This window comes from Nycticebus coucang, chromosome 8 (assembly GCF_027406575.1).
Source record: "Nycticebus coucang isolate mNycCou1 chromosome 8, mNycCou1.pri, whole genome shotgun sequence".
NCBI classification, from domain to species: domain Eukaryota; kingdom Metazoa; phylum Chordata; class Mammalia; order Primates; family Lorisidae; genus Nycticebus; species Nycticebus coucang.
This window is the reverse complement of record NC_069787.1, coordinates 52,205,270-52,228,652: the sequence shown is the minus strand read 5'-3', so window position 1 is coordinate 52,228,652 and position 23,383 is coordinate 52,205,270. Positions and strand designations below refer to the sequence as shown.

Genomic DNA, 23,383 nt, shown 5'->3' with positions numbered 1-23,383 from the left:
TGACACGATGCCCTGTCTGAGGATCCAGGCATTCTAGTCCTCAGAGAAGACATTCTTAACACCTACACTACTTCTTCTCAAAGAGAAGAAAAGTAAAAACTTTTATGGAATGTGGCAGCACCCATGGACAAAAATACAGACCATGCCATGCTTACGCTCCGATTCGCAACCACAGCACTTGTGCTGTCGCAAGGCAGCCAGCACACAGGCCTGGAGAGGAAGCATGTTCTCCTGTCAGAAAGACACCCAGCAAGAGCACCTGAGCATGGAATCAGAGACATTCTAGAGCACAAGCCCATCCCCAGGGAACCCCTGTCCATTTAGCTTGGAGATGTGCTCCAGAAGACTGATAGGACCACCCAGGCCATCTATATAACAGCTTTAATTCCTGGTCGAGGATCAGCCCAGGGTGTGGTTGCAGGGTGATGTGCCCAGGCAAACAGAGGCAGGTTTGCCATACTCCCTGGGTCCCCTCCACTCAATCCAGGGAAACCAACCATCACCATTTAATCCTCAGCTTCATGTAAATCTGACCTCCAGACAGGTTCCCTCTCCAGGGAATCCAAACAGAGAAAATTCTGGAAGCACTAGACAGATGCACCCCTTCTTTAAACAGCACCAGAATTAGGAAAAGCCATCGTCCCTTTCAAACACCTCTCTTCAAGGTAAGGCTCATGCCAGGACCAGTGACAGCTAGTGTTCACATGCCACAGGACATGAGGGAAAGGTGCCAAAGGCAGGGAGGGACACACAGGAGCAATCGCCACAGCCAGCATCGGGGCAGGATGGACACCAGCCTCTCCCGGTGCCCCACCTCGCCTTCCCCCGAAGCCTGCCCTGCAGCTTTGTTTCATCTCTCCAGCCTTCCTCAAGTGACTCTAGAAAGGGCTTCTGTGTGTGCTTTCGTTCCCAATATATACACCAATAAAGCCACTTGCAACATCTATAAAGTGCACAAACTTGAAGTGTTCAACTCAATAACATTTTTATTCTTATTTATTTATTTATTTTTGAGACAGAGCCTCACTCTGTTGCCCTGGTTAGAGCTGCGGCATCATCTTAGCTCACAGCAACCTCAAACTCTTAGGCTCAAGCCTTCCCCTTGCCTCAGCCTCCCAGGTAGCTGGGACTACAGATGCCCATCACAATGCCTAGCTCTTTTTTTAGTAGAAACAGGATCTCGATTCTTGCTCAGGTCTCCAACTTCTGAGCTCAAGCAATCCACCCGCCTTGACCTCCCAGAGTACTAGGATGACAGGCATGAGCCATTGCACTCAGCCTTCAATAACATTTTTAGATTTTTTTTTTTTTTGCAGTTTTTGGCTGGGACTGGGCTTGAACCCACCACCTCCAGCATATAGGGCCAGTGCCCTACTCCTTTGAGCCACAGGCACCACCCAGCATTTTTAGATTTTTATACCTACATATGATTATCAACCAAAACAAAATATAAAACATTTCCAGCACTCTAAAAAGACCTCCTCCTGCCTAACCAAAGGTAAGCACTACCTTGACTTCCAGCAGCACTGATAAGTTTGCCTGTGCTTCAACCACACAGAAATGGAGTCACACTGCATGGCCTCTTTGTCCTTGGCTTCATTTTTTTTTTTTTTTGAGGCAGAGCCTTAAGCTGTGGCCCTGGGTAGAGTGCCATGGCATCACAGCTCACAGCAACCTCCAACTCCTGGGCTCAAGCGATTCTCCTGCCTCCACCTCCCAAGTAGCTGGGACTACAGGTGCTCACCACAACACTGGCTTTTTTTGGTTGCAGCCCTCTTTGCTGTTTGGCAAGCCCAGGCTGGATTTGAACCAGCCAGCTCAGGTGTATGTGGCCGGTGCCTTAGTCGCTTGAGCCACAGGTGCCGAGCCGTATCCTTGGCTTCGTTTATCCATCACTATGTCATGAGTTTTCTCTACACAACTGCATGTACAGTAGTTCATTTTTCTCGTCGCTGAGTGTATTCTACTACATGAATATGCCAAATTTGCTTATCCATTTGGCTGTTTAGGGGCATCGGGGTTGTTTTTGCTTTTTTGGTAATTACAAATAAAGCTACTAGGAACATTGCGCATGAGTCTTTTGGTGCTCATATGCATTCATTTCTCTTGGGTATACACCTAAAAGTGGAATTGTTACAGCACAAGTAGCCATATGTTTAGTTTGGGTAGATACAATCAAAACAATTTTCCCAATTAGCTTTACCAATTCAGACTCTCGCTAGCTGTGTGTGAGTTCTATTTGCACCGTATCTTCACAACACTTCGAGTCTTTTTGATCTTAGCCATTCTGGTGGGTAAATTGTAGTATCTCGTGATAGCTGAATTTTCTTTTCTCTGGTGACAACTGCGGTTAAGTATCTTTCCAAATGTTGATTGGTCATTTGTAAATTCTCTTTGGTGACATGCTTGCTCAAGTCTTTCACCTGTTTTATAGCAGACAAAGCCCCTTTTGTCACCACGCTCACAGCTTGGGGTTATTTCTTATTGGTTTGTAGAAGTTTTTTATATTCTAGATATAAATCCTTTATTGACATACATATTTCAAATATCTTTTCCCAAACTGCAGCTTGCCTTTTCACTCTCTAAATGGTGTCCTTTTTGATGATAAGTTCTTATTTTTAATGAAGTCTGATTTATAAGTGTTTTCCTTCATGGCAATTATTTTTGTGTCTTTCCTAAGAAATCTGCCAAACCTAATCTTATGCAGATATTCTTCTCTATTATCTTCTAGAAGTTCCATTGATTTTCCATTCACATTTACGTTCTCAAACCATCTTGAATTATTTTTTTGTATGGTGTGAGGTAGGGCTGGTTAAGGTATACTTTCAGGGTAAAGTTCTGCCAGCTGTGACCACAAACCAGACACACAAAAAAGGATCAATCTCTATCCCCCCAAAGGATGACACAGCTTCCCTGACACCCCAGTCCTTTATTTGGAATGTCCAGAAACATCTGCTTCCACCTCACCCCCTGAAGCCCAACAGAATTCAGATGTCTTTATTGTTTGAGAGCATTCTGAGACATAAACTGTATACAAAGTTCTCCCATCTTACATAAAGCTTCCACAACTTTTTGACAAATGCATTTTTACAGTTTGAGAATTGCAACATGGATCAAAATACTATTAAAATGCAAAAACGATGAAGCAGAAATATGGATAGGGACCACATAAGACAGCCCCTGTAGAGCAAAGTGCACCTGTGGGCTAGAAGTAAGAGAAGCCACAGAATATGAGCAAACAAAGTCCTTATTGTCACCATGCTCATAGCCTGGGGATGAGGCCAATAAGAAAAAGATGGGAGAAGAGACAGTAAGCAGAGAGAAGTGCTCAAAGAGAGCCTCCCTCGTAACATTTATGTCAAAACCTAAATATGGGGAGGCAGTTGCCCCTAAGAAGAGAAGGAGTAAAAGTATTCTGGAGAGGAAGAACAGCACACTCACAGTCTGAGAAAGGAAAGGTCTGGGATGAGACCAGAAGGCATCACAAAAAGTAGAAGGACATGTCAGTGAAGGGAAGATAAAAAATTGTATTTTTTTCTAAGCAGAATTAGAAGCTATTGAAGGATTCTGTTAGAACTCAGTTATCTTCTCAAACATGCATCACACAGTACTATGTGAGGATTACGCACCACAAAAGACCATGATATGGCTGAAGGGCACCCAGTCCACTAGTCTACCTTGAGATTCTCCTATCACACCACAGTTAAAGCAGGCAAAAACTAAAGATTCCTCTTGGCCTTGACCATGCGGGCAGACACACACCCACACACACCCCACATACCCTGCCCCCATCCATTTTCTCCCTTAGGTCTGAACACAAGCAGACCTCACTCCACTTGGTACTACCTCAAGCTGAGGACCTGGGGTCCCTCTCCAATCCTGGGTAGCAGGGGGTCTACATCACAGACTTTTGGACCTCTGTTTATGATTTCTCAGTACTTACCCCAGCTAGAATTTTACTTGCACTCATGTGACTATTTGATTATTATCTGTTTCCTGAGTGAGTCTATCTGTTGACTCCAGAAGGGTAGAATGTGAGCCTCTCTAGCACCTACGGGCCTTGCCCAGACTAAGTCTCTCTCCCTCCTGTGTACACTCTTGCATACTTTTTAAAATGTAAATGTTTAAATGCATACAAAAGTAGAAATAATATAATCTACCCCAGGTGCTATACATCATACAATTTCAATGGTCAATTTATTCCTAATCTTATTTCTTCCATACCCCACTCAGTGAAGCAAACTCTGGCCTCATATCACTCAACACATAATTGAATAATATGGAATGAATTCATCAAGCTGACTATAAAGCAAGAGAAGGTTAAAGATTTCCCACAATCTCCTTCAAATAAAAATCTTGAAAGAGCAAGTTTCTTTCCATAAAACAAGACATGTGGCCTTTTACATACAGAAAAACAAAGAATTCCTTGGAAATGAGTATTACTGCTTGCTCCCTTAAGGGGCGAGCTACACGACCCCTATTTTATCTAGCTCAACATTTGTGGTAGTTCATCCAAATGAGCCTGGTCCTTCTGAAATGCCATCACAGTTTTACATACATGTTGGACAAAACTATCATGGGCTGTGATACTCCCAGTGTCCAGCACAAGGAGTGAGATTCACAGCCAGTAGGTTTGTTGGATGTCATCTACTCAGATCCCAAAAGATGTGTAAAAATAACAACTGGCAATGGTAAAATGCAACCAATCATATTTGATCATGTCTTTTGTGGGCCTGCAGGCCCTCCCTGCTCCTCCTCCTCATCCTCTCCTAAAACAACATGAAGGCCCTAGTCAGCCCCACTCCCGAAATTCATACCAAAAGCCCTTCAGCCCCAGGGGTCTCTAACTGTTCCCCACTCCCACCCCCACCCAATCCCCCCCACCTACAGACACCATCTTTGCCCTGCCCAGACCACACACACTCTGTCCCCTTTCAATAACCCTGGCCGGAACATCTCCTCTCCTGATCTTGTCTCTGGGCACTGCCATACCACCTTTCAATGTCTGTTTTATTATAAAATATATTTATTATCTGTATTTTCTAACCTTTTTCATAAGCATAAAGAAAAAAATTTTAAAGCCTTGTCTTTACACCTGTGACACAAAGATAAATCACTCTGTGGAGTCGACATTTCTGCCCCTGTGTGTGTCGCCATGGTTACAAGTCCAGTCTCCAGACTCAGAGACAGGTTCAAATGTGGCCTTAGGCAAGTTTCTCCACCACCCCCCACCCCCGCCCATTTCTTCTTTGTAAAGTGAGACTGATGAGACTACCTGATATGGTGAGAATAGAAGACTTTATTTTTTTTTTTTTGAGAATAGAAAACTTTTAAAAGATGAACTGAACCCAGGGCCCGTACACAGTAAGTGTGCAATCAGTGTAGTCATTACTATTTGTGTTTTCAAAAAAGAGCTGCCAAAAGAACTCTAGGTTCTGGCTTGGCACGTGTAGCTCAGCAGCTAGGGCACCAGCCACACACACCAAAGCTGGCGGGTTCGAACCCAGCCCGGGCCTGCTAAACAACAATGACAATTACAACAAAAAAAATACCGGGGCGTTGTGGCAGGCACCTGTAGTCCCAGCTACTTGGGAGGCTGAGGCAAGAGAATCACGTAAGCCCAAGAATTTGGGCTGTGAGCTGTGACACTCTACCCAGGGTGACATAGTGAGACTCTGTATCAAAAAAAAAAAAAAAAAAATCTAGGTTCTGCGGGGGAGCCCTGCCAAGGGCCTACACAGGAAGTAGGTGCATGTGCCCCCACCCCACAGGGAGAGCCAGAAATGGAATGGGGGCGGGGTGCCTGGAACAGTGGCCTCTGACTCACAGCCCAGCCCCTCCCTGCCTTATCCCTTTGTTCCCTGGGAATTGAGCTGTGACTCACGTGGGCTCTAGTCCTGGGCTGGGCTCATTGGACCCAGGGTCTGGACCACCCTGCCCGGACCGCCCTGCCCACATAGGAGTCACTAAGCAAACTCTGCTGCAGGCTCAACACTTCCCTCATCTCCCCCTGCCCTTCCTGGCCCTTCAGTGCTAGATCCCAGCCTGTAATATCAGACCTAAAGAGAGCCTCTGGTGTCTTGGAGGTAGTTTACCACCAACACCTAGTCTGTGCCTGTTTTTTCACTGTGTGCTCCATCTTGATTGAACTTCAATCTATAAAAAAGAAGTCCAGGAGAGTCACTACAGTATTCACACCCATTCCCACCCTCTAAATCCTCTTCCACTTTTTTTTAATTGTGGTAAAATATACATCACAAAACATTTAACCACTTTAACCACTTACAAGTGTACAACTCAGTGTGCGTGGAGCACATTCACATGTTACATAATCATCATCACTATCCATTTGTCCTCATCCTAAACAGAAACCCTGCACCATGAAGCAGTGACTCCTCATTCTCCCTTCCTCTCCCCCAGCCCCTGGAAGCCTTTGTTGTACTTTCTGTCTCTGAACTTAACTCTAGTAGGTAGGTCATATAGGTGGAATCATGTAATATTTATCCTTCTATGACTGGCTTTTTTCATTTAGTATAACGTGTTCCAGGTTCACCCATGTTATGACCTGGGTCAGAAACTCCAAGACTGAATGTCTTCCATTGTACGCACAGACCACACCTTGTCCATCCAGTCAGCTGTCAATAGACATTTGGGTTATTTCTACCTTTTGGCTATTGTGAATAATGCTGCTGTGAACGTGGGAATGCGAGTATCTGTTTGAGCCCCTGCTTTTAATTCTTCAGGTATATACCCAGAAGTACAATTGTTGGGTCATATGGTAATTCTATGTTTTAGTAGAATTAAACCACTTGTAGGATTCTGAGATCACAGCCACAGCAGCCACCGCAGCTAGCGCTCAATGAGCACTCTCTCTCACTCCGTGTTACCCCCTGCTCTAAGAACTTTTGTTTGTTAACTCATTTAGTCCTCACAGTAACTCCCTGAGGTAGGATATGGTCATTTTCATCCCCATTTTATAGACAAAGAAGCTAGGTTAGAGAGGTTACCCCTTCCAAACCCAGGCAGGAAAATGGTTTTATATTGTTTTTTCTCCAGTTGTAACAAAGGAATGGTGCTGCTTTGCTCACGTGCATTTTCTGTCCTGAACAATGCCTTCAGTAAGGCTTCAACATCTTTCCTTGCTCTGAATAAAGGAACAACTAAAAAGGCGAAGTGGGACAGGCATGTTCCACCTGATTGGATTAGTCTGGACTCACTCCTAGTAGGGAGACATCCAACTCTAGACGGGGGGGAAGAGGGAGTTGTTGGTAGGTCATAGAGGCAGCGCCAACAGTTACATGACTAGATCCGGAGACAATGCATCCAATTCTCCCCTCACACTATCACGGCTCCACAAGCTGGGCCCATTCTCACTGTTCTGGACCTGGGGTGCTTCCAAGCACCCTCTCTGATGATTCTGAATGAGTTAGAATGCCCTTGAGGAAGCCTATGGCCTGGCAAGGCTGGGCCGGCACCCAGCCCTGGACTGGTCACCACAGCCAGTGTGGAGAGGAACACGCTAGGCCCAGCTTGGGCCACAGCCCCCAAGTGAGAGGTGAGAGGGGTACAAATACCCAGCACAGAGGCTCGCTGCTGCATAATCTACAACAACAAAAAGTCCTGAACAAAACAAGGTTAAATAAAGTCTCCACATCCACTCATTTAGTGGGACATTATGCAGCTATTTTTTTTTGTTAACTTTAATTTTAAAAATTACATTGACTATAATCTCAACTGTGAAATAAACATTGAAAAGTATAATAATTAGGCCAGTCAAGGTGGCTCACACCTGTAATCCTTGCACTCTGGGAGGCCGAGGCAGGTGGGTTGCCTGAGCTCAGGAGTTCAAGACCAATCCAAGCAACAGCAAGACCCTGTCTCTAGAATATAGTGGGGCGTCATGGCAGGCACCTGTAGTCCCAGCTATTAGGGAGGCTGAGGCAAAAGAATCACTTTGAGCTCAGGAGTTTGAGGTTGCTGTGAGCTATGATGCCACAGCACTCTACTCGGGGCAAGAAAGTAAGACTCTGACTCAAAAAAAGAAAGAAAAAAAAACAAGAACAAAAAGTATTATAATTAAACAACATACTTTAAAAAATTTTTATGGATACATAATAGTTGCATATTTTTATAGGGTACGTGTTATGTTTTTATACAAGCATACAGTATGAATTAATGAAATCCAGGTAACTGGGGGGTCTCTGTCACCTCAGGTTAGATCACTATTTAAAATAACCAGGCCGCGATCCTTTTGTAGTTCATAAGCGAGATGATTGGGTTTTCATGCGCATGCGTGAGATATGCCTCCACAAATCTTGTCAGCACATTACCCGTCTGATGTGAATAATAATAATAATAATAATATAACCAGGCCGGGCATAGTGGCCCATGCCTGTAATCCTAGCACTCTGGGAGGCCAATGTGGGCAGATTGAGCTCACAAGTTCAAGACCAGCCTGAGCCAGATTGAGACGTCTCTAAAAATAGCCAGGCATTAAGTTTGAGGTTGCCGTGAGACTTTGTCTCAAAAAAAATAAATAAATAAAAATAAAAAGCAATAATCATGAAGACTATGTAGCAATTTACAAAAAAAAAAAAGGCTTATGCAGGAATATCTGATGGGAAAGGCAAGACTCTCTCTTTATACACACACATACGTACCTGTAATAATTTATAGGTTAAAAAACACAGTCAAGAATTACATCATGGGCTCGGCACCCATAGCACAGTGGTACGGCACTAGCCACAAACACCGATGCTGGTGGGTTCGAACCCAGCCTGAGTCAGCTAAACAACAATGACAACTGCAACCTACAACAACAACAAAAAAATAGCTGGGTGTTGTGGCGGGTGCCTGTAGTCTCAGCTACTTGGGAGGCTGAGGCAAGAGAATCACTTCTGCCCAAGAGTTTGAGGTTGCCGTGAGCTGTGACGCCATGGTACTCTACTACTGAGGATGAAATAGTGAGACTCTGTCTCAAAAAGAAAAAAAGAAAAGAGAAAAAGATTGACATCATGATGGAAGAATCATAGATAGCTTTTTTATCTCTATTTTCTAAACTTTCCTTTTTGACTCAACAAACACTTATTATCTGTGCTACTTAAAGTGCTGGGGACATGGCAGGGAACAAAACAGGAGAAAAATTCTCGCCCTTGTGGAATTTACATTCTACTGGAGGATGCAGATGGCAAACAAGATAAATAAGCAAAATATACCTTATATTGGATAATGATGGTACCAAGGAGAAAAAATAAAGCAGGGAAGGCAGAGGAGAGTTTGGGTATAGTGCTAACAGTTCAGACACGACAGTCAGGGAAGGCTGAAGGAACTGAGAGACTGAACCATGTGGACTCTGGCAGGACAGCATTTCAGGCAGTGAGAGCCAGTGCAAAGGCCCTGAGGTAGCCAATTAGAGGAACAGCATTGAGGGGGATGTGGCTGAAGTCAGGTCATAAGAAGAGAAAAGTAAGAGAGGAGTCAGAGAGGAAACACAGCCAAACCTCTTGCATCTTGTAGCCACTGTAAAGACTTTCGCTTTGTGGTGAGTGGAATGAGAACTACTGGAGGGTTTTGCATAGAGGAGTAGTAATCTACCTAACCCTTTAAAAGGATCCCTCTGGCTTTGAGTTGAGAACAAGCTGAAAGGAAGTAAGGTCAGAGGCTGAGAGACCACAGTCATTCAGGAAAGGGGGAGAATGGCCTGAACAAGGGTGGTGAGCAGTGACTACTCGCTAGGTATATATATGTGTGTGTGTGCACGCATGTGACTATATATGTGTATGTATTTTTCCTTTATTTTAGAGACAGGGTCTCACTCTTTCACCCAGGCTGGAGTGCAGTGGCATCATCATAGCTCACCACCACCTTAACAATGTGGGCCCAAGCAATCCTCCCACCTCAGCTTCCCAAGTAGATAGGACTACAGGTGCATGTAACTGCACCTGGCTAATTTTTTAATTTTATGTAGAGATGGGTCTCCCTGCATTGCCCAGGCTGGTCACTCTAGGTATATTTTGAAAGTATACATCTTGACTCTTGTATCGTATCCCTATTTTAGAGTGGGACCTTCTGATAACTGTAGGGATAAGATACAAGAGTCAAGATGACACCTCAGGCTTGGGGGTCTAAGCAACAGGAAGGATGAAGGGAGTTTTTGTTGTTTGTTTGTGTTTTTGAGACAGAGTCTCGCTGTCACCCTGGGAAGAGTACCGTGGTGTTATAGCTCACAGCAACATCAAACTCCTGGGCGCAAGAGAGCCTCGTGCCTCAGCCTCCCAAGTAGCTTGGGACTACAGGCACATGCCACCATGCCTGACTAACTTTTTTATTTTTAGTAGAGACGGGGGTCTTGCTCTTGTTCAAGCTGGTCTCGAACTCCAGAGCTCAAGGGATCGTCCTGCCTCAGCCTTCCAGAGTGCTAGGATTACAGGCATGAGCTATCTTGCCTGACTGAGAGTGGAGTTCTTGTTAATCAAGATGTGAGAAGAGAGTCAGGAGAGTGAGGTGTCCTGGAATCCAGGTAGAAAAGGGACTCCAAGGAAGAGAAAGTGACTAATTACATCAAATGCTGCATGATTCCACTCATGTTAAGGCAGGCAGATCCCTTGAGCTTAGGAGTTCAAGACCAGCCTGAGCAAGAGTGAGACCCCAGATCTCAGCTGGGAGCCTATAGTTCCAGCAACTCAAGTTGAGACAAGAGGATCGCCTGAACCCCAGAGTCTGAGGTTGCTGTGAGCTAGGCTGATGCCATGGCATTTTAGCCTGGACAACAGAGTGAGACTCTGTCTCAAAAAAGAAAAAAAAATTAAAGATGGTAAACTTTATTTTACATTCATTTTATCACAATTTTTTTTTAATGACAAGCAATGGAAGGCAAAAAAAATTAGAATCAGCAATCCAGACAATTCTTTCAAGAAGTTTTGCTCTAAGCTGATGAGAAATGGGTATACAACTAGAGGGAGAAGTGGGGTGAAGAGGTTTGCTTGTTCTGGTTTTAAGTTGGGAGAATTTAAATATTTGTTTGCCAATGAGACTGATGCAGTAGACAATGTTCTTAAATGTTTAAGTTACTTGCGAAATAAAAGCTGTATTTTGGGGAGATGACAATGTTCTGGAATTAGATAGTGGTAATGGTTGCACCACCTCATGAATGTGCTAAAAACTACTGATTGCACAAGGGGTCCATTATATGGTGTATAAATTATACCTCAATAAAAAATAAAATAAAAACCATAAGCAATGTTTAGTGTCTTTTGAATACCATGTTCTCATAGAGGCTGAGCTCCTACCCAGACAACCCCAGATAGCAGTAGTTTCTGTGGCCAGTGACCTATGGGACCCCAGCTGGATGGTAGCTTGCAGCACAGGAGAGGTAAGGTCATCCACATTGTGGCTGAGGCACAAAGCTGCATTCACACACTCAGCCCCTACAGCCAAATCCACTGATGGTGTACTCATTAACTGCAGAGAAGTGACTCCTTTTACTTCACACCACAAACTCTCAGGAAATATAATAAAAAAAAAAAAATCCTCTCACTTCAGAGCAAGAAAATTTGCACCCACAACCCCAATCTGCCAACCCATGCTGTCTGACTACAAAGCAAAAAAAAAACAGAGAGGGCTTATTTTACAATCAATCATAAAGAAGAAAGTTCTTTCTGAAATGTCCTCTAGTCTGTAACAATATCACACACCTGCTTTGAACCCATTGCCTTTTTCCTTTCTTCTGAACAACTTCAAACAGTATCTTACCCACCCCTTGTGATGATTAATTTTATGTGTCAACTTGGCTAGACCACAATGACCAGATACTTAATCAAACTTATTCTAGATGTTTTTGAGAAGGCATTTTTTAAGATGAGATTAATATTTAAATCAATAGACTCAGAGTAAAGCAGATTACACCATAATGTGGGTGGGCTTCATCTAATCTGTTAACGCAATACCTGTCACGTGAGCTATAAACTGTTTTCCAAGTCTTCATGTTACTTTTTACATTACTAATTTTCAAATTTTCATATTACTTTCTATTGATATATGCTTTAGAATTGAGTTTTTTTTTTTCACAGTTTTTACTCTATTTTTATAATAAAATATTGTGGCCTCAAAGAAAAAATTTCCTTTGTATGTGTGTGTGGCAGTCAGTGTGTTAAAAGCTTTAACAGAAAAAGACTGAGCTCTCCAAGCAAGAAGGAGCTCTGCCAGCACACTGCCTTTGGGTCTCTAGCCTGCTGGCTTACCTTGCAGATTTTGGACTCAATAGGCCTCCACAAACACATGATCCAGTTCCTTAAAATAAACCTCTCAATAGATAAGATGATGGATTGATATGCATCCCATTGGTTCTGTTTCTCTCCAAACCCTGACTAATACACACACAAAGTGATTTTCCATCAGAAATTGTCCCTACAGACCTATACGTACCAGAAATTTCAAGTCATCAAATGAATAAAAAGATAAATAAAAACAAAACCCTGCAAAATACAGCAACCCAGGAATAATAATATCTGTCTATATACAGGGTGGCCATTGCACACAAACTTTATGACCACCCTGTATTGATCAAAGCTGTCATAGTGGATACATCTGGGGGGGTTTTTTTGTTTTTTTTTTTAGAGACAGAGTCTCACTTTATGGCCCTCGGTAGAGTGCCATGGCCTCACACAGCTCACAGCAACCTCCAACTCCTGGGCTTAAGCGATTCTCTTGCCTCAGCCTCCCGAGTAGCTGGGAACACAGGCGCCCGCCACAACGCCCGGCTATTTTTTGGTTGCAGTTTGGCTGGGGCCGGGTTTGAACCCGCCACCCTCGGTATATGGGGCCGGTGCCCTACCGACTGAGCCACAGGCGCCACCCTTGTTTGTTTTTTTTAAAGACAGAATCTTACTTTGTCTCCCTCGGTAGAGTGCCGTGGTGTCACAGCTCACAGCAACCTCCAGCTCTTGGGCTTAGGCAATTCTCTTGCCTCAGCCTCCCGAGTAGCTGGGACTACAGGCACCTGCCACAGTGCCCAGCTATTTTTTTGTTGCAGTTTGGCCAGGGCCAGGTTCAAACCCGCCACCCTCAGTATATGGGGCTGGCGCCCTACTCACTGAGCCACAGGCGCCACATCTGTTTTTGAACACAACTTTAGGTCAAATGTTTGGCATTAATTTTATATCCACTTTGTGGATTTTTTTCAATAGTTGGTTATTTTAAATTGCACGTGAACTTTATGGGCACCCTGTATAATAACTCATTGAGATTCTCAATTATACTCTATTCCTTAATTGATATAGGAGATAGGTACATGACCTAGATTCTTACCATGAACTCTTAACAGGACTCAGCCTTTCTGGGCTCAAATCCTGGCTCTACCATTCACCAGCATTGTGACCCTGGGCAAGTCACTTCTCTGTGCCTCAGTTTCTCCATCCATAAAATGGGGGTAATAATACCTGCTCCATGAGGTTTTGGGGAAGATTAAATGAAATAACATATGTAAAGCACATAGCAAATTGTCTACACAGTATTTATCAAACAGTAGGTTTTGACCCATTAGTGAAATAAATTCTGTGGATCTCACATCATTAAAAGAAAGCAAAGATATACTAATGTGAAAAATAATTATCAAAGGACACTAGAAATAGAGTAAATACTGTTTTCACCAATTTCAGATGTGTGCACATGCATACACACCCACCCACCCCCAACACACACATACACATAAACCTACAAATAGGTTATAGTCTACTTTTTTTTTTTTGAGACAGAGTTTCATTTTGTCACCCTCGGTAGAGTGCTGTAGCATCACAGCTCACAGCAACCTCAAACTCTCAGTCTCAAGCGATTCTCTTGCCTCAGCCTCCTGAGTAGCTGAGACTATAGGTGCCTGCCACAACGCCCGGCTATTTTTAGAGATGGGGTCTTGCTCTTTCTCAGGCTGATCTCAAACTCCTGAGCTCAGACGATCCACCTGCCTTAGCCTCCCAGAGTGCTAGAATGACAAGCGTGAGCCACTGTGCCTGGCGTACTCTACTTATTTTTTACAATAGATTATAGTCAAAAGCATGTGAAAAGCCATCAGACTCCACTACATACTGAATGCTCAATAAAATTGTGGAGCATCATCATTGTTAACTCTAAAAGATAGTATGTCCACACTCTATCAGCATTTATCACAATAAAATAGAGCCACTGACAAGTATATCAATTCTGCCACTCTTTTACTGGAGTGCTAGTTAAGACTCAGTGCACCTCTCGCCAACACTCTCTCCTCAAAAGGACTCAGGCAGCCATTTAAGTATTTTCTGACTCACAACACTGGCCTTGGATTAATGAGGCCCTGCCTAGCCCAGAAAACATGAAATGTTCATGATTTGTTAAGAAAACCACTTGAGTTTGCAAGATTACACACGGCTTTTGTACAATTAAAGCCACACTGGAGAGGAAAAGTCTTCCCTACTCCCTTGAGAAATGTGTCACAGAGGAAGGTTACACAAGGTCAGCTAAGCTGCACCTTCTGAGACTGGGCAAGGAATGAAGCGCCAAACCTCATCTCTGTAACACACTTCCTTGTTTTGGGGTTAGATTATATCATTGTGTTTTTCCCCTAACTTTCCATGCACACGCACATGTGCACACACCCCTCACTGAAGGATGGAAACAAAATCCCTGTGAACTGCCTATTCTAACAGTTTACATTAAGGGAATCTGCAAAGCCAAAGAACCTTGGATTTTGAAGATTTCCAAATAATTTCTGTTGCACATAACTCCCCTCCTCTCAGAAACAAACTAACAACTTAGCCCAAATCAAAGCTTTTCTAAACTGCTTTTTTGAAACAACAGTGATAAATAATTCCACATATAATCCGTATACATGCTACACACACACACACACAGCTTTTGCTTAAAATAGAAACTCCTGGCTGGGCGCGGTGGCTCGTGCCTATAATTCTAGCACTCGGGGAGACCCAGGTGGTGCATTGCTTGAGCTCCAGAGTTCAGAGACCACCCTGAGCAAGAGCAAGACCCCATCTCTACTAAAAATAGAAAATACTAGTTAGGCGTGGTGGCCCACACCTGTGGTCCCAGCTACTCAGGCGGCTGAAGCAAGAGGATCACTTGAACCCAAGAGTTTGAGGTCTCTGAGCTATGATGCCACAGCACTCTACCGAGGACACAGAGTGAGACTCTGTTTCAAAAAAAATTTTTTTAATTTAAAACAAATTAGAAAAAGAAAAAGAACTCCTCACCACATCTGAAAGTAAGCGGAGATATCAGTGGATTTGAAGTTTCAAGTGTGGTTTCCCAGATTGGCCCTTGTGTTTGGAAAACAATGTTCCTAGTGATACAAATGTGGGTGCTTCACTTTTTATTTCTTCTTCCTTGAGAATAAAATCATGGATTTGTGCCAAAGCATTCCATCTGGAACACACAAGTATGTGCAGGGCTGTAAACTAAATTTTTAATATGTGATACTATGCTGGGCATGGTAGCTCACACCTGTAATCAATCCTAGCATTGGGGAGGCTGAGGAGGGAGGACTGCTTGAGCTCAGGAGTTCAAGACCACACTGAGCTAGAGGGAGACTCCGCCTCTAAAAATAGCAGGGCACTGTAGCAGGTGCCTGTAATCCCAGCTACTCAGAAGGCTGAGGCAAGAGAATTACTTGAGCCCAGGAGTCTGACATTGCTGTGAGCTATGATGCCATAGCACTCTACCAGGGTGACAAAGTAAGACTGTGTCTCAAAAAAAAAAAAGTGATACGGGCGGCGCCTGTGGCTCAGTGAGTAGGGCGCCAGCCCCATATGCCGAGGGTGGCGGGTTCAAACCCAGCCCTGACCAAACTGCAACAAAAAAATAGCCGGGCGTTGTGGCGGGCGCCTGTGGTCCCAGCTGCTCGGGAGGCTGAGGCAGGAGAATCGCGTAAGCCCAAGAGTTAGAGGTTGCTGTGAGCCGTGTGACGCCACAGCACTCTACCCGAGGGCGGTACAGTGAGACTCTGTCTCTACAAAAAAAAAAAAAAAAAAAAAAAGTGATACTATTCCTTTCTTATTTTTACTCCATTCTTCTAACTAAGATGCTAGTGAACTAGGGGGAGGGGGACAAAAATTGCTTTAGCAGCAGAATTCTTTCCTAAAATTAAATCTATCTGTTCACCTAATCCATAAAGCAAGTTAAAATGGATCTGGATCCAATACCCCTACCAGTACCTGGTGCCTCTAGCACTGTGGGGTCCCCATCCCCACTATATTTCTTGAGGCATGGTGGCAGGGTGTTATGGGAGTATCTGAGGGATCCCCATGCCTCCTTCAGTATAAAGGGAAGCCAGTTCTGCTGCATGTGACCAGTGACAGATACACTCTGATTTCACAAAAACAGGAATTAAGTGTTTTATCAAGGAGGGGGTCACCACCACATGAGGAACTGTATTAAAGGGTCGCAGCATTAGGAAGGTTGAGAACCACTGGCCTTAAATTAGACACTCTACTAAGTCCCTTTTTTCAACAAGGAAAAGAGATGTGCACATATGCCCCTGGATTTTTTTGTCTGTGAGGTCGATAGATGGGCCTTGGAGTATCTACTGGGAAGACTCAATGACAGGGCTCAGTGGGGGACGGGGTGGGGGGTACTGAATGAGTGATACACCCAGTAAAAATTACTCCAGGTTCCAGATGGTTAAAATGTCAAAAGTTGGGTGGCTCCTGTGGCTCAAAGAAGGACAAAGTTAAAGGACTCGTATTTTCTGATTTCAAAACTTACTACAAAGCCATAGTAATCAAGACAGCATAGATGTTAATACTGCTATAAAGATAGCCAAACAGGGCGGCATGTGTGACTCAAAGAAGTAGGGTGCCGGCCCCATATACTGGAGGTGGCAGGTTCAAATCTGGCCCTGGCTAAAAACTGCAAAAAAAAAAAAAAAAAAAAGATAGCCAAACAGATGAATACAAAAGAATTGAGAATGTAGGAATAAACACATTTATGGTCAATTTATTTTTGATGAGGGGTCAAGACGATTCAATGGGGAAGAATAATAGTCTTTTTAACAAATGATCAAGGGACAACAGGATTTCACATACAAAAGAATGAAATTGGGATAAGGCATGGTAGCTCCTGCCTGCCATCCCAGGGCTTTGGTAGGCCAAGGCAGAAGGATTACTTGAGGCCAGGAATTTGAAACCAGCCCGGCAACATAGTAAAACCTTGTCTCTACAAAAAACCAAACCAAAATAAATTAGCCAGGTGTGATGGTACACAGTCCTAGTCCTAGCTACTGTGTACTGAGGGAGGAGGATCCCCTGAGCTTAGGAGGTTGAGGTTACAGTGAGTTATGATCAGGATACTGTACTCCAGAAAGTCAAAAGAGCAAGACCCTGTCTCTTAAAAACAAAAAAAATTAATTGAGGAAAAAAAATGAAGTTGGAGGTTTGGTGCCTGTAGCACAGTGATTACGGCGCCAGCCACATACACCCAGGCTGGCGGGTTAGAACCCAGCCTGGATCAGCTAAACATCAATGACAACTGCAACAAAAAAATAGCTGGGTGTTGTGGAGGGCGCTGTAGTCCCAGCTATTTGGGAGGCTGAGGCAAGAGAATTACTTGAGCCCAAGAGTTTAAGGTTGCTGTGAGCTGTGATGCCACAGCACTCTACCAAGGGCGACATAGTGAGACTCTGTCTCTAAAAAAAAGAAGTTGGGTTGAACTCCTACCTACACACCACATACAAAAATTAACTCAAAATGGATCAAAGACCTAAATCTAAAAACTAAAACTATAAAACTCTTAGAAGAAAACATAGGCATAAATCTTCACAACCTTGGATAAAGCAAAGTTTTTGTAGATATGACACCAAAGGCAAAAGCAACACGAAAAAAACAGGACTTCACCAAAATAAAACTTTGTACTTCAAAAGACACCACCAAGGAAGTACAAAGACAACACAGAGAATGAGAGAAAATGTTTCAAAGTCATGCCTGATAAGGACTGAATTCAGAATACATAAAGTACTCTCACATGCTCCAAAATAAAAAGATATATGACCCAGTTCGAAATGGACAAAAAAGCCGAGCACAATGGCTCACGCCTGTAATCCTAGCACTTTGGGAGGCTGAGCCAGGTGGATTACTTGAGCTGAGGAGTTTGAGACCAGCCTAAGCAAGAGTGAGAGAGACTCTGTCTCTACTAAAATAAAAAAACTAGGCAGGGGTTACGCCAAGTGTCTGTAGTTGCAGGCAAGTGGATCGTTTGAACCCAAGAATTTGAGGTTGCTGCAAGCTATGATACCATGGCACTCTACCCAGAGTGAAAGAGTGAGACTCTGTTCCGCCCAATAATAACAATAATAATATTAACAAAAAAGGACAAAAGATTCCAATATATATTTCTCTGAACAATATATAGAATGGCCAATAAGCATGTGAAAAGATGCTCAACATCATCAGCCATCAGGGAAATACAAATCAAAACCATAATGAGATACCACTTCATAGCTACTAGGATATCAATAAACAAAAAAATGGATAATAGCAAGTGTCAGTGAGGATATGATGAAATGGAAACTCTCGTACACTGCTACTGGAATTGTAAAATGTTGTAGCCACTTGGAAAAATAGTTTGACAGTTTCTCAAAATGACCCAGCAATTCTACTGCCAGGTATATAGTCAAGAAAAATAAAAACTTATGTCTACACAATTTTGTGTACTTTTCCCTAGGGAAGAGGAAAGCCAGGCAGGTTAACACAAACAAACAAACAAAAAATGACGGCCAGGAGTGGTTACACCTATAACCCTAGTACTCTGGAAGGCCCAGGTGATGGATCACTCAAGCTCAGGAGTTTGAGGTTTCTGTGAGCTAGGTGGACACCTCAGTTCTCTAGCTGGGGCAACAGAGTGAGATGCTGTCTATAAATAAGTGATTTTGAAAAATCCAGGAAAACAACAGAGTGAAAGAAAAAGAGTCCCTACCCCCATTCCAATGTAGTTACAAACACTACTGAGCAACACAGTTCTGAACAACACAGAACTTGGCCTTGAAGTTTTCTAAATTAGCAATGGCCTTTTTGCTTGATGCCTCTTTGCCTCAGACCCTCTGTGGTGACACATGACTCAGCGAGTTCGGGGCAGGGGCTCAGGAACCTTAGTGATGGCAGAGAAGTAGAGACAACTACTTCTGTGGACAGAGTAGTCAGAAAAACCATCTCTACAGAGAAGACATCTGAGCTGAAAGGTAAGAAAGAGTCAAAGTGGGAAGAAGTGGTGGAAGACTGTGCTTGGTACAGGGAACAGTAAGTACTAAGGCCCTGAGAAGTCTCCTGATAACCTGAACTCAAATTTTCATGAATTGCATCCCATCCTAAAGGCCCCACCAAGGCCTACAGTCCCCAAACTTACAGCCTGCCTTCTCCTTGATTAAAAAAATCAATACAGACATGAACTTTCCACTGGAGAGTGTGTTCTGAGTGAGGGCTCAAAGGAATACCTGTGCATCAGCATGTCAACTCCCTAAAACCTGGGTCCTTCCCTGAACAGGGGGTGAGTCTATTTTTGTTGGGCACAGGCCTTTTAGAGAATACAATGTAAGGGGAATCTTCTGGAAAAATATATACCTGTGTCCAACCATCTCCTGTACATTTGAGGAGGTTCCCAGGGCTTCGGGTTCAGAACTCCTGTCTATGGAGTTACAGAAGAAAGAAACTAAACTGCTAGCCAGGTGCAGTGGCTCACACCTGTAATCCTAGCACTCTGGGAGACTGAGAATTGCTTGAGCTCAGGAGTTCAAGCCCAGCCTGAACAACAGCAAGACTCCGTCTCTACTAAAAATAGAAAAATTAACTGGGAGTTTGTGCTGGGCACCTGTAGTCCCAGCTACTTGAGAGGCAAGAGGATCATTGAACACAGGAGTCTGAGGTTGCTCTGAGCTTGGCTGAGGCGTAGCACCTGGGCAACAGAGCGAAATTCTGTCTCAAAAACTAAAAAAAAGAAAGAAATGAAGAAAGAAATGAAGGAAAAAAGGAAGGAAACAGCCAAGAAGAAAGAAATTAAATGGGCATAGTCCAGGGAGACCACACAGATAAAATCAATATCTGCTGGAGATGAATGAATAGGGGAGAAGGGGACATGATCAGACCCTGGCCCCTTAATAGACTCCCACACTCAGAGATTAGACGTCAGCCAGTCAGGGCTGGAGGCCTAAAGGAATCAAGTGAAATCTCATCCACTCCACTCCCACTCTACCAGGAGAAACAAACATCCAGTCACATGGCAGAACTTCCAGAGAAGGTCCAAGACCCCACTTCCCAGGAGTGTCCTTGACAAAGGTCATCTCTAATCCCACTTTCTGAGATATACTTTGCACAAGCTGAGTTAACCATAGGAGATGTTACTGCAAAGCCCAGATTTTCCAGCGTTAAAGTGGGCAACCACTGCTTCTGTGTAAATAACGACAGATCTTTGCAGGAGGGGAAAGAGTCAGAGCCTGCACACCCACCTCATTAAAAAGCCAGGGAGGCGGATGCACTGTCAGATGTGGCAATAATAACAATAATATATGCATAGAATTGGCCTTGTACGGATCACTATTTAAACACTTCAATCTTATGCAACCCTTTAAGGTTTGTACTACTGTCATCCGCATTTGACAGATAAGGAAAGGGAGGCATATTTAGATGAAGTAATTTGCCCAAGATTATACAGCTAAGACAAAGACATAGGAAGCGCTCCTTTTCCACACCCCCAGGAAGAAAGCGGTCATTCCTGGGCAGTGCATGAAGTGCTTGAAAACAAGTTTCTGCCGGCATTCAGGACAACTACCGTTTGGCAGTTCTCACATCCGTGCCCAGTGCTGGAAGCAAGCCTGGGGCCGGGCAATAAATAAATCCAGCGAGACCAGTCCTCTAGGAACAAGCCGCTGTCGCCACGTTCAAGACGAGACGAGGCCGCTGATGGCACGAGAGCAGCTCTCCACTTGGGCAAAGCCCAAAGGAGACGATTTCCACTCTGTTGGGTCAACTTCCACCCTCAACAAAATGCTCACCGGTCTATGGCTAGGAAGCGTCCGCCACCCTAGCCTCCTGTCTCAGGATCGTCTGACCGCTCGGTTTAAAAGATGCAGCCGCCAGCACAAGGGCCCCAGTGGGCTGGGGCTGCGCCCGCTGCCCCTGAGGACTCACAGCCTGGCTCCCCCGCCACCAAGTGACCGCCGGTCCTGTGAGCCACCGCCAGCAGCGCCAGACGCGACGCTGGCCTGTGGTGCTCAGCCAGGCTGGAGAAAAAAGTTGGGGGAAAGGGGCGCGTCCCAGGACAGGTGGAGCCGCCCTCCCCGGAAGTGGCTCCGGGAATTTTCGCCCAATAGGCTTCCAGGGGACCGAAATCAGGGTCTCCAGCAGGAGCAGTGGCTGGTCAGGGTCGGCGGTAGCACTGCCCACCTGCGCCGCGCCCCAGCGCCCAGCGCGCCCCGATGCGCTCCGTAAGCGCCGGACCGGAGGGCGCACAGGACCCGCCGCAGGCACCGCTACCCGGGAGTGGGAAACTCAGAGGTGGCGGTGTGGGTCCAGCTCGGGGTCTATGGGTTAAAACAAGGGAGGATCCAGCCCGGAAGAAGTTCCCGCTGCTGGGGATCTAGCTGGGTGTTCAGCCAGGAGGACGTAGCGGGGTGAGGGTGGGGTAAGGGACCGGGTTCCCGGTGAGCGGCCCCCACTCACCTCAGCGCCCAGCGCCGGCTCGGCCCCGCCGGGCTGGAGAGCGCACCGCAGCAGCCGCAGAGGTGGCGGTGGCGGCCGCGGCTGCGGGACGGCTCCCCGGGGCGGGGCGGGGCGGGGCGGAGGGAGGGGAGGCCGGGCCGGCCACGTGGGCGGGAGGCGGGCCGGGGACCCCAGCGGGCTCCGGAGCCGGGTGGCACTGGACTTAGACGCGGCCATTCCGGGCTCCCTCTCCTCACCCCTGCTCCCCACGTTCTGCTGGGATCTAGGGAAAGGCTAGGGCCCCCAGGATATCCCCTGCCACCTAAACCAGATTCGGGTGGAGAGAATCCACTGGGTCGGAAAAGCGATGCGCAGCCCGCCCCTTTCTCCCCTCCAGCCGAGAACGCGCCTCAAACTCCGAGGGCTAGTCAGGGACAGGTATCTCAGCGGGAGAGGACCGTGGTGACTCTCATGCCAGGAGTAGTCACCTAGACAGCGAGGCCCAGAGCCTGCGCGTGGAGCCCCCCTAGGCCTCCAGCTAGGCTGATCTTGGGCGTGTCAGATCCTGCCCAAGCCTCACTTTCCCAGACGGTGGAGGTGAGAATGAGCCAGGAGCTGCACCAAGCCTGGCGTCCAGCAGGTTCTCAGTAATTGCCAGTTTGTAGGTAAGTTTGATGCTGAGTCTGAAGGTAAGGGGCCTGGGTCATCCCTGCGGAAGTAAACATGATAATGTAAATAAAATTATGTTCTGCATTCATTCATTCATTCAACAGATTAATGCTTATTGTCCTCTGGACATCCTTAAAAAGCAGGAATAAAGAATGCCCTAAAATGTAGTTGCTGGGCTCCTAACGTGTAAACCCTAAGATTCATCTCTTGCTTCTATAGCCAGAGTGCATTTTAGGTGCTTGATGGAAATTAACTCACGGTGACCTTGTGAGTTGTATGGCCTGTGCCAGCCCACTTCTTAGATGAAGAAACTGGAGCTTAGGGAAGAGAAGCAGGCCCCCAGGTCAGAAGAGAGACTCCAGGACCACAGTCCAGCCCTTGTTTACCGAGGCAGGAGCATCGCCCAGGTGCTAAAGGTTTTACCAGGTTGGGCCATGGTAATTGGGAGCTCCAGGGGAGGCCACCTGTCCTGACAGCCGCCTCTGGGCCCCCAACCAGTGTGGGGTGTTCAGAACTTGCTGTGGCCCAGCTGGGACTTTCTTCACAGCAACCTCTGCTTTTTGTTGCATGTGCTTGTCCTCAAAATACTGGGTGGCCTCTTTCTGGCTGGCAGCCCACCTTTTGGAGCCAGAAATCAAGCATCTTGAGCAAATCAACGTTCATTCCAACAGCTGCAACTTCATTCCATTACAGCTTCAGGGGGGCTCCTTGACCCCAGACCAAGTGTCTCAGGACCCATTTAGGGAACATACTCTTCCCCAGAACTCCATTTCCAAGGGCAAACCCTGTGCCCGGACCCCTAGTCCTCAACCTTTCCCCCAAGAACTCCATTCGTTATTCTCCTCCTACTACAACCAGCCCTGTGTATTAAATGAGTTTATTAAATATTAAGCAAAGGGCTTCCGCTCCTTCATTAACCCAGAGCTTAGCAAGCACTTCAGACCACAAGCTGATACCTGATATTCTACCCAAGCAGCCTTGTCAAAGAGAAAAGTCTTTGCATTAGATTCAAGTTAATGATTATTTGAGCATCTACTACATGCTACACACTG

The 23,383-nt window shown here is 45.3% G+C and overlaps 1 protein-coding gene and 1 pseudogene across 2 annotated transcripts in view; one reads left to right on the top strand and one right to left on the bottom strand.

The window, feature by feature from the left end:
* ARHGEF3 (Rho guanine nucleotide exchange factor 3) overlaps positions 1-21,778 on the bottom strand; it is a 323,685-nt gene extending 301,907 nt beyond the window's left edge. Inside the window, exon 1 of one of the 2 annotated variants that reach the window (XM_053598926.1) lies at positions 21,684-21,778. The gene's annotated coding sequence lies outside the window, so the exon portion shown is untranslated. Of the gene's footprint in view, positions 1-21,016; positions 21,317-21,683 lie in introns of those variants that run through there. The other variant, XM_053598925.1, reaches the window with a different exon arrangement.
* Positions 8,246-8,340, top strand: LOC128593077 (uncharacterized; annotated as a pseudogene).
* Positions 21,779-23,383: the final 1,605 nt, after the last annotated feature.